Source organism: Camellia sinensis, chromosome 10, assembly GCF_055761805.1.
Source record: "Camellia sinensis isolate YWXY chromosome 10, ASM5576180v1, whole genome shotgun sequence".
Lineage (NCBI taxonomy): Eukaryota > Viridiplantae > Streptophyta > Magnoliopsida > Ericales > Theaceae > Camellia > Camellia sinensis.
This window is the reverse complement of record NC_138970.1, coordinates 38,977,940-38,985,802: the sequence shown is the minus strand read 5'-3', so window position 1 is coordinate 38,985,802 and position 7,863 is coordinate 38,977,940. Positions and strand designations below refer to the sequence as shown.

Sequence of the window (7,863 nt, the reverse complement as noted above, 5' to 3'; positions counted from 1 at the left end):
ATATTCTGGTGGTTCTATTTTAAATTGGTGGGGCAGAGGTTAGTCTATTCTTCATGTTACAATTTTTTTTGTATACATGCTCACTTTAAACTAATAAATATTTAGCCTCACGTATTCCTAAGAGGAAAAAAATAAAAATCTTATCATCCTAAAAATTGTGGAATAAAAGTTTGTTCCTGTTTTCTACAATCTGCCTCTTCTCTTGTGTATAGAATTGCATATTTATCTACCCAAATTTCTTGCCATATTTGTGTGTGTACATATATGTTGTTAGTAAGTTGCAGTTCACTTCTAGTTTTTTCCCCGCATGTCCCTATGTAGCTAGGACCTTACTGATTTACTGCTATGTTTGATACTTTGCATCGGCTAGAAACTGGAACAATATCTAATAAGACTGTAATTTATGTTTCTTTCTCTTGGTGGCTTTCTTATCGAGGTATGCATGTTGTTGATTATGAACTTAGTGTAGGTTCCACTGTAAAGGGGATACGCTTTCTTGAGAAAGAAACTGAAAGCAGCTGAGCAATGGTTTATCAGTGCACTTAAGAGAATATAAATGCATGAAAAAATTGTGATGGAACTGTTTTTTTTTTTTTTTTTTTAATCTTCTAAATGCTTGTATATGTATGTCTGGCTATATTTTGCTTAAAACTTTTATACTGGTTCCTTGTGTTTATGAAGCAAATTTCTTATTTCTCTTGAAATGGGAGTTGAAATTGGGTTAAGCATAGGTTTTTATGTATGCTTGCATGTGTAAAAGTGAGAATATTCATGAGGCCAGTGTGAATTGGCAAAAGATCAGCCTTGGTGAAATATCACAACTCCATCCAATAGGTGAACTTGCTTTGCTCTTTGTGCAACCAACCAAACCTGGCAAATCAAAATTTTATTCCGTTCATGGAGGTATGGAAGAATGGCTCAAGTCATTAGTTTGGTACATGGACATAAAAGAAGATTGTAGATTAAATGATTAGTTTGAGAGGATGAGTTGACCTAAATGGTAGGCAATGGCCCTACAAATTAATTCAGCCTGATGTTAGTAACAGAGTTGTTTGATAGTGGAAATATATGTAAATAGCATCATACTTTGCCTTTAGTTATGCATCATTCAATTGCCAAACAGATAGACTTACTGGGAAGTGAGTATGAAGTTAGGTAAGAGGCTGTATTTTAAGGTGGCAAGAGAACATTAATATTCTAGCTAGACAGATTGATGGTGCTGATGCAGCTAGCTGCAAGTGATTGAAGCTTTCGTGGGTAGTATTGTTATCTTCATTTTGCCTTTTTCTTGGGACAGCCTTATAAAGAGTGCTTCTACTTCATAATTTTGATACAAGTACCAGATCCATTTAACAATGGGCATGATGTGAACTAATGGTTGCTTCCTGTTGGGTTCTTTGGGGAACCTTAATTCATTTTGTTTATATTTGAAAGTGGAATAACCATTAAAAAGAAATAATAATAATTATTGTGGTCCATAAGCCTAGTATCAACCATTAAAAAGAAATAATAATAATTATTTGAACTAATGGTTGTCTCATGTTAGTTTATTTGTACACTTCTGAATTTCCTTCACCTACATTTTTTTTTTTTTTTTTGTAGAATTTTCTAGTACATTAATATGTCTAAATCATTAATTTTATAATTGTTATAATTTGAAACCTCAATTTTATTGAATAAGTGCTAATGGTTAATTTCCTTCTCCACTATGTTTATTAAAGTATTTCTTTTTATTTTTTGATAATTTTGAATGGCCAATAAAATCTTGTAACTGTTCAGCATTCCATTTGACTGCATGTGTTTGGACAATTGGTATTTCTTGATGACAACTCATTAATTGGACAATGGCAAAAAGTTCGATGATAAGGTTGTGTTAGTTTTTATTTTATTTAAGTTTATTTTTAAAATTCATGTTGTATGTATTTATGGCCTTATTGAGTTTGTTCTGCAATATTTGAAGTCCGAGAATTAAATATTAGAGGCCATTAGATGAAATTTATTTGTTTGTAGTAAAACTTAATAGTCTTAAACACCTATCAAATCCTTGGGAATTTTGTTGATTAATTACTGTAGCAACAACAAATTGCACTAACATACCAAACTTGAGATTGTAACCAACCCAACAATGAAAGTTCACAGCAAGAGACAAAAAAGATACAATTCATCTTCAATGTGATATCCACACAAGCTCTTGGTGGACTTTGAATTTAGGCACCTATGCTAGGCATGCTTTTAGACTTTAATTTTTTGTTCATTGAAATTGAAACGTCAAGTGTTGTTACCTTGATGAGCTTGGCAATTTAACCGTTGGCAATTTACATTGTTGAGACTTGGATTAGTTTTCTTATACTGCACTATTGTTGTGGAACAAGATGTTTGACTAACTTGGATATTAGCTGTTTTAAGTACTTAACCTCGAGTGAAATATTTAAATAGGAAACTTTGACAACTTAGAAACTCTTTCATAATAGAATATTTAAAAACATTTTAACTTTTAATTAATAAAGCATTTTAGCATTCTAGAAAGACTAGAATGACGTAATTAGTTGTAACAATAAAAAAGAAATAACTGAATCCATAATCAATCAAAGTTTCTAAGTATGTACAGTTCCTAAACAAGTCCTATGTTTAAAACTATCGAGTCATCGACATTTAATTGATGTGGATTTATTTTTCTTCTCTTGTTATGTGCATAAAGTGTTAAAAAGTGTTAATGCATCAGGTGTTAAGAGTTATTACATCTTAAATTATGTTGGTCTAAAGTACTCTTCTTGTATTTTGTGGAGCCTTGGATGCTTGAATAAGAAATGCATCATGTAATTGGGACTTGGAGTATCAAAATGAATGTATAGCTTTCAATCGGATGTAAGTTAATTGAACCCGACTTAGTTAGCTGTTGAGCTTTTATAGTTTGGTTTTTTTGTTGATGATGCAACTTCCCGTGTTGTCGTCTTTTGATAATCTCAGTTGACTGAATTGCATTTATCACTGTATCTTTAACTATATCTTTGATAATCTAATTGACTATTCTTGTATTTATGGAGCCTTGGGTGCTTGAATAATAAATGCTTCATTTACTTGGGATTTGTAGTATAAAAAAGAATATCAATATTAGTGTGATGCGAACTAATTGAACCTGAGCTTGACTGACTTAGCTGCTGAGCATTTTGTGTTTGTTTCTTTGTTGATGATGCAATCTTTGCTTTTCCATTTATTGGAGGTTGTTGGCTCATGATAAACCCAGTTGACTAGATTGCATTTTTGCTTAGGTGTGATGTAAATCTATTACTATCTACTTTGTGCACACGTTTAATTCAAACTCGTGAAGGGATTATTGTTAAAGCTTTGGATTGTAATTTTGTTGTTGCAAGTTGGGATGCTTTGGCAAAGACTATTTATGCTAGGCTGTTTGATTGGTATGCTTGTTATTAATGTGTTGTCAGTAGCTTTTTATTTTTCCTGATTCGAAAATTCGCTATGGTTGCTTGATGAGTATGCTTGTGTGGCTTCTACATTTGTTTATTTTAGGTTTGTTGAGAAGATTAATAGGTCAGTTGGGCAAGACAAGGATTCTCAGATACAAATTGGAGTCCTTGACATATATGGATTTGAATGCTTTAAAAACAACAGGTGAATTTTTTTTCTCATAAATGTTTTTGAAATTACTTCTACTCACGTTTTTTTCATTTTTCATGCAGTTCAGCATTTAATTTTTGAATGTTGTCTGTTTTTTGTTATTGTATTTGGGAGGAAACATTCAACTCCTTCAGTGAAGAGAAAAGAGGAACAAAGAGAGATGGTATCTTAAAAATAGGCAGTTTAAATAGAAAATATATCCAAAATGATGTGTTAATGATATTTTTGTAGCCCCACATGCAAAGATCATTTTTTTTTTTAATCTCATCAGTACTTTTACATTGAATTGATCACAATATAAAAAATTACTGAATAGTTGTCTTTGTGAGCCATTAGCTTAATTTCTATATATTACGTGTAGTCATTATTTTCAAATATTGAGTGTCATGGTAATTTATAAATTTCAAATGGGAGATTGGTCAGGACTTGGTGCACACATCAAAAATCAATGACTTGCTTGACATTTTCCAGCGATGATTCGTTTCTTATTTTTGGTTCAGAAGATGGCATGATCATTATTTGGCCTATGATCGGGTAAAAAAAGTGAATCTTCGTTTCTTCAACAATTTAATGTTTGTATTTGAATGTCGTTTAGTTTTATTTTTCAGGAAAAATAAATAACTGACTTTGTAATCACATTGTTCGGTGGAAGTTTGGTAGATGAGACAGATTGTTGGGCTGTGGCTTTAAAACTAAATTTTTTGTTGGAGCTTTCATCCTCTATAACGGGCCTATTAACTGCATCAAGTGGCTCAAGTTCAATTTTTTTATCAAGCTCCCTCGATGGCACATGCAAGGTTACTTAATTATGTTAAATGTTTCATAACAATATCTTCTTAGCATGAGTATTTTTGTTTCTCGAAATGACTTATTTTCCTATTGTAGGTATGGGACCTTGTTACTGGAAGACTTTTACAAACTCGAGTTTTTCCACTACCAATTACTGCAATAGTTGTTGATCCAACATAGATGAAGTTATTTTCTGGTGGTATAGATTACTAGTGGATATTTTCTTTTTTGTATACGGAGGACAACATTTTTGTATGATTATCTGTTTGTATGGAATTATTATTTTGGGTTGGATTATATTTGGTTTGTATAGAATTTGATGTTACAAGACCAAATTTTTGGATGGTTGAAAGTGAAATAGAAATAGACATATGTATTGTTTTGTTTATATACAGGGTGCAAGTTGTACGAAATAAATACAGGTTGTGCAGAAATTAATAATAATAAAAAAAAATAAATAACACTACATAAAGTTTTTGGTGACTAAATGTTTAGTAGCCAAAAAAATAAAATAAAACTTGTTGGCTACTAAAAATTTAGTAGCCAAAAGCAAACCGAAGATTTTTTGGCGACTAAAAATTTAGTAGTCAAAAATACATGTGACTTTAGGCGACTAAATAGTTTAGTAACTAAAAAAAAATATGAAAATTAATTTTTTTTGGCGACTAAATATTTAGTAGCTAATAATAAATGATGCTTTATGCGACTAAAAGTTTTAGTCACTGAAAATAAAAATTAATTTTATTTGAAAATTTTTGGCAACTAAATATTTAGTCGCCAATTTCTGACTTTTGGCTACTAAAAAATATTTAGTCGCCAATACCTCGTACTTTTTCCTACCAAAACATTAGTGGCCATTTATATGACTTTTGGCGACTAAATTTTTTTTAGTCGCCAAAACCTTCCCCGACCGTTTTCTGCAACAAATCTAACGACCAAAATATTTAGTCGGGAAAAGGCCTCGGCTACTAAAAACCTTACTTTTGGCGACTAAAACTTTAGTCGCCAAAAGTACATTTTCTTGTAGTGTAAGTATTTTTCCATTTTAATTTTGCATTTCATAACTTATTTAAAAATGATAATTTAGCTAAATTTCAGGGAGGAATTTGTAATTTAATTAAACCTCAAAGGGGGGTAGGTAATTTACCCTTATTTGTTAAAAAGAATTTTAGTCAATTTATGATCTCTATTAACGACATTAATTGTGATGGGTTGAGATGTAATTTTTGAAATTTTAAAAAAAAAAACTGTAATTTAGCTAAACCTGAAGTAGGTAATTTGTCCAAAAACAATAAAATAAAATAAAATAAAAAAGTCAGCGTAGTGGCGTCTGCCCAAGTAAGTGACTAGCACGGGATCTCATGTCTGTTAATTTTAATTAATTTCCTAATTATTTATTACACAACAATCTTAATCTTGATCTAGTACTGTTAAGTGAATTTAAAAGGGAAAATTACTGTTCAGGATAAATTTTGAAAAATTATTACATATTGGTAAAAAAAATTATCATTTTAATTGTTAATATTTATAATCTTTATCACTTTTTTTTGTAATTTTTTTTTTCTAACACCATTGTAGTGTAATTTCTCCAATTTAAAATAGAAATATGTTTAAATATTTGTTTCACTTGATTTATTATTTTTTTTTTAATAAGTAGGTATTCGGTAGGTGAGACTTGAAATGTAAAATATCATAGTAAGTGTGAGTATTTTCTGATAATCTTACACTAGTTTCCATTTTATATATCTAATGAAATTATCTCATTTTTGTCAATATAAACATTTAAACTGAATTCGTTAAATATTATCCATTTATTTTATATAATTTTTATTGATTTATTTTGGGAATTACTTCCATTGATATATGAGGTTATATTTTAATAAGAGTTTCATAGCTTTTTGGCTAATTTATTCCCAACAAATCAAACAATCAAATAACGATATTTCTATACAATGATTGGGCCTAATCAAGAAGACCATACTGCAACCAAAATAATGATATATGGCTCAGAAAATTTATCAACTTAGAATCATGTATCTCATGCTCTAAAACTAATAAAAGCACTAAATTGAACACAGAATCTCAACCCAATATACCATATGCACCTTGTTATGTATTTTGTATTTCTGAATTATTTTTCTAAGAAAAGTACTTCCAAAATTGATTTAAACATAAGTTTATATTTACATCAAGAAGTTAACGAAAACTGATAAAAACAAGTTGACAAAATGAAACGAAACATGCAACTCATGAACTCAAGAACCCATGATACGAATCAATAAATATTGCAAGAAATCCTTAAAGCAAGAACAAAACCTACCTCAAAAGTATTTCAACCCTTCTCTTGTATGAATAGTGTTCCACCCTGATCTCCCTCTGACGTGGTCTTTTTTTTTTGATCGGCAAAAAATAAACTTTATTGATGAAATGAACAAGTACAAGGTACAAGATAAAATACATCAATAAAGGAAAGAGAAGTGCAAAAGCATCACAGAGAGCTAAATGATCCCAACTAGGTTGGCACCACAGAGCTCCCCCTATCATCTGCTAGCACCCCAAAGTTGGTGAGAGACCAACGGAAAAAAGAAGAAAGAAGAAGAAGAACCAACCAACCACCGCAGATTGAGAACTACTACTAGCCCAACACCCCAAAGATAGTCATATAGCAGCAAGCATCGAGAGTTAAAAATGTATCAGCAAAACAGAACTCCCACGGCAGCTGGGACAGAACACATAGCAGCAGATGGGAGAGGATGGAGAGCCACCTTTCAGACCACAGCAACACAGATCACAGCCAGAAGAGGAGCCACCTTTCCACCCTCCACCTTCACAGTAGTATCAGCCCAGCCATAATCCTATGTCAGACACCCTCTCACCTGTTCAGGGTTAAATGGAGCCATTGCATTGGATGTATTGTTGGATGGAGAAGCTGATTGTTGAATTTCAGTAAAGGTAACTGTAGAGCTTGGCTAGAGCCAGTCAGCAACTACAACTTTGACAGTCTTTTCTTTTGTCGGCAATGAAGGAATCGCTCCTTTCTCCATCACTGTGAGAGCACCACAGCCATTCGCAAAGACAGGAGCTTCCCTTAATTTCTCTTCCTCCTTGTACAAAGTAGGGTCTGAAGCCAAACTATTCAGCAAACCAGCAACAAAAGCATCACCTGCACCTGTTGTGTCAACTGCATCAACTTTGTGACTATCAACCCTACCCTTAGATTCCTTAGTGTAGTATCTGCAGCCCCCTGCACCTCACAAACCAGCAGAGCAAACAGAGTAGAATAAAATCTGCAGAAGTAGACAACAACCAGAAAGCTCCAGCAGCACAACAGAAGAAGAAAATCTGCAGAAGTAGTAGGAAAAAAATCTGCAAATACCCATACCAAAATAGAGACCCAGCAAGCTTAACACCAGAGCAGACAACATTTTTTCTGAGATA

At 32.1% G+C, this 7,863-nt stretch overlaps 1 long non-coding RNA gene across 1 annotated transcript; it reads left to right on the top strand.

Annotated features, from left to right (window-relative positions):
- The first annotated feature begins 4,048 nt into the window (after window positions 1-4,048).
- Window positions 4,049-4,813, top strand: LOC145801599 (uncharacterized). The gene is made up of 2 exons (XR_014343223.1): window positions 4,049-4,433; window positions 4,522-4,813. It is a non-coding gene; the product is annotated as an uncharacterized LOC145801599 (long non-coding RNA).
- Window positions 4,814-7,863: the final 3,050 nt, after the last annotated feature.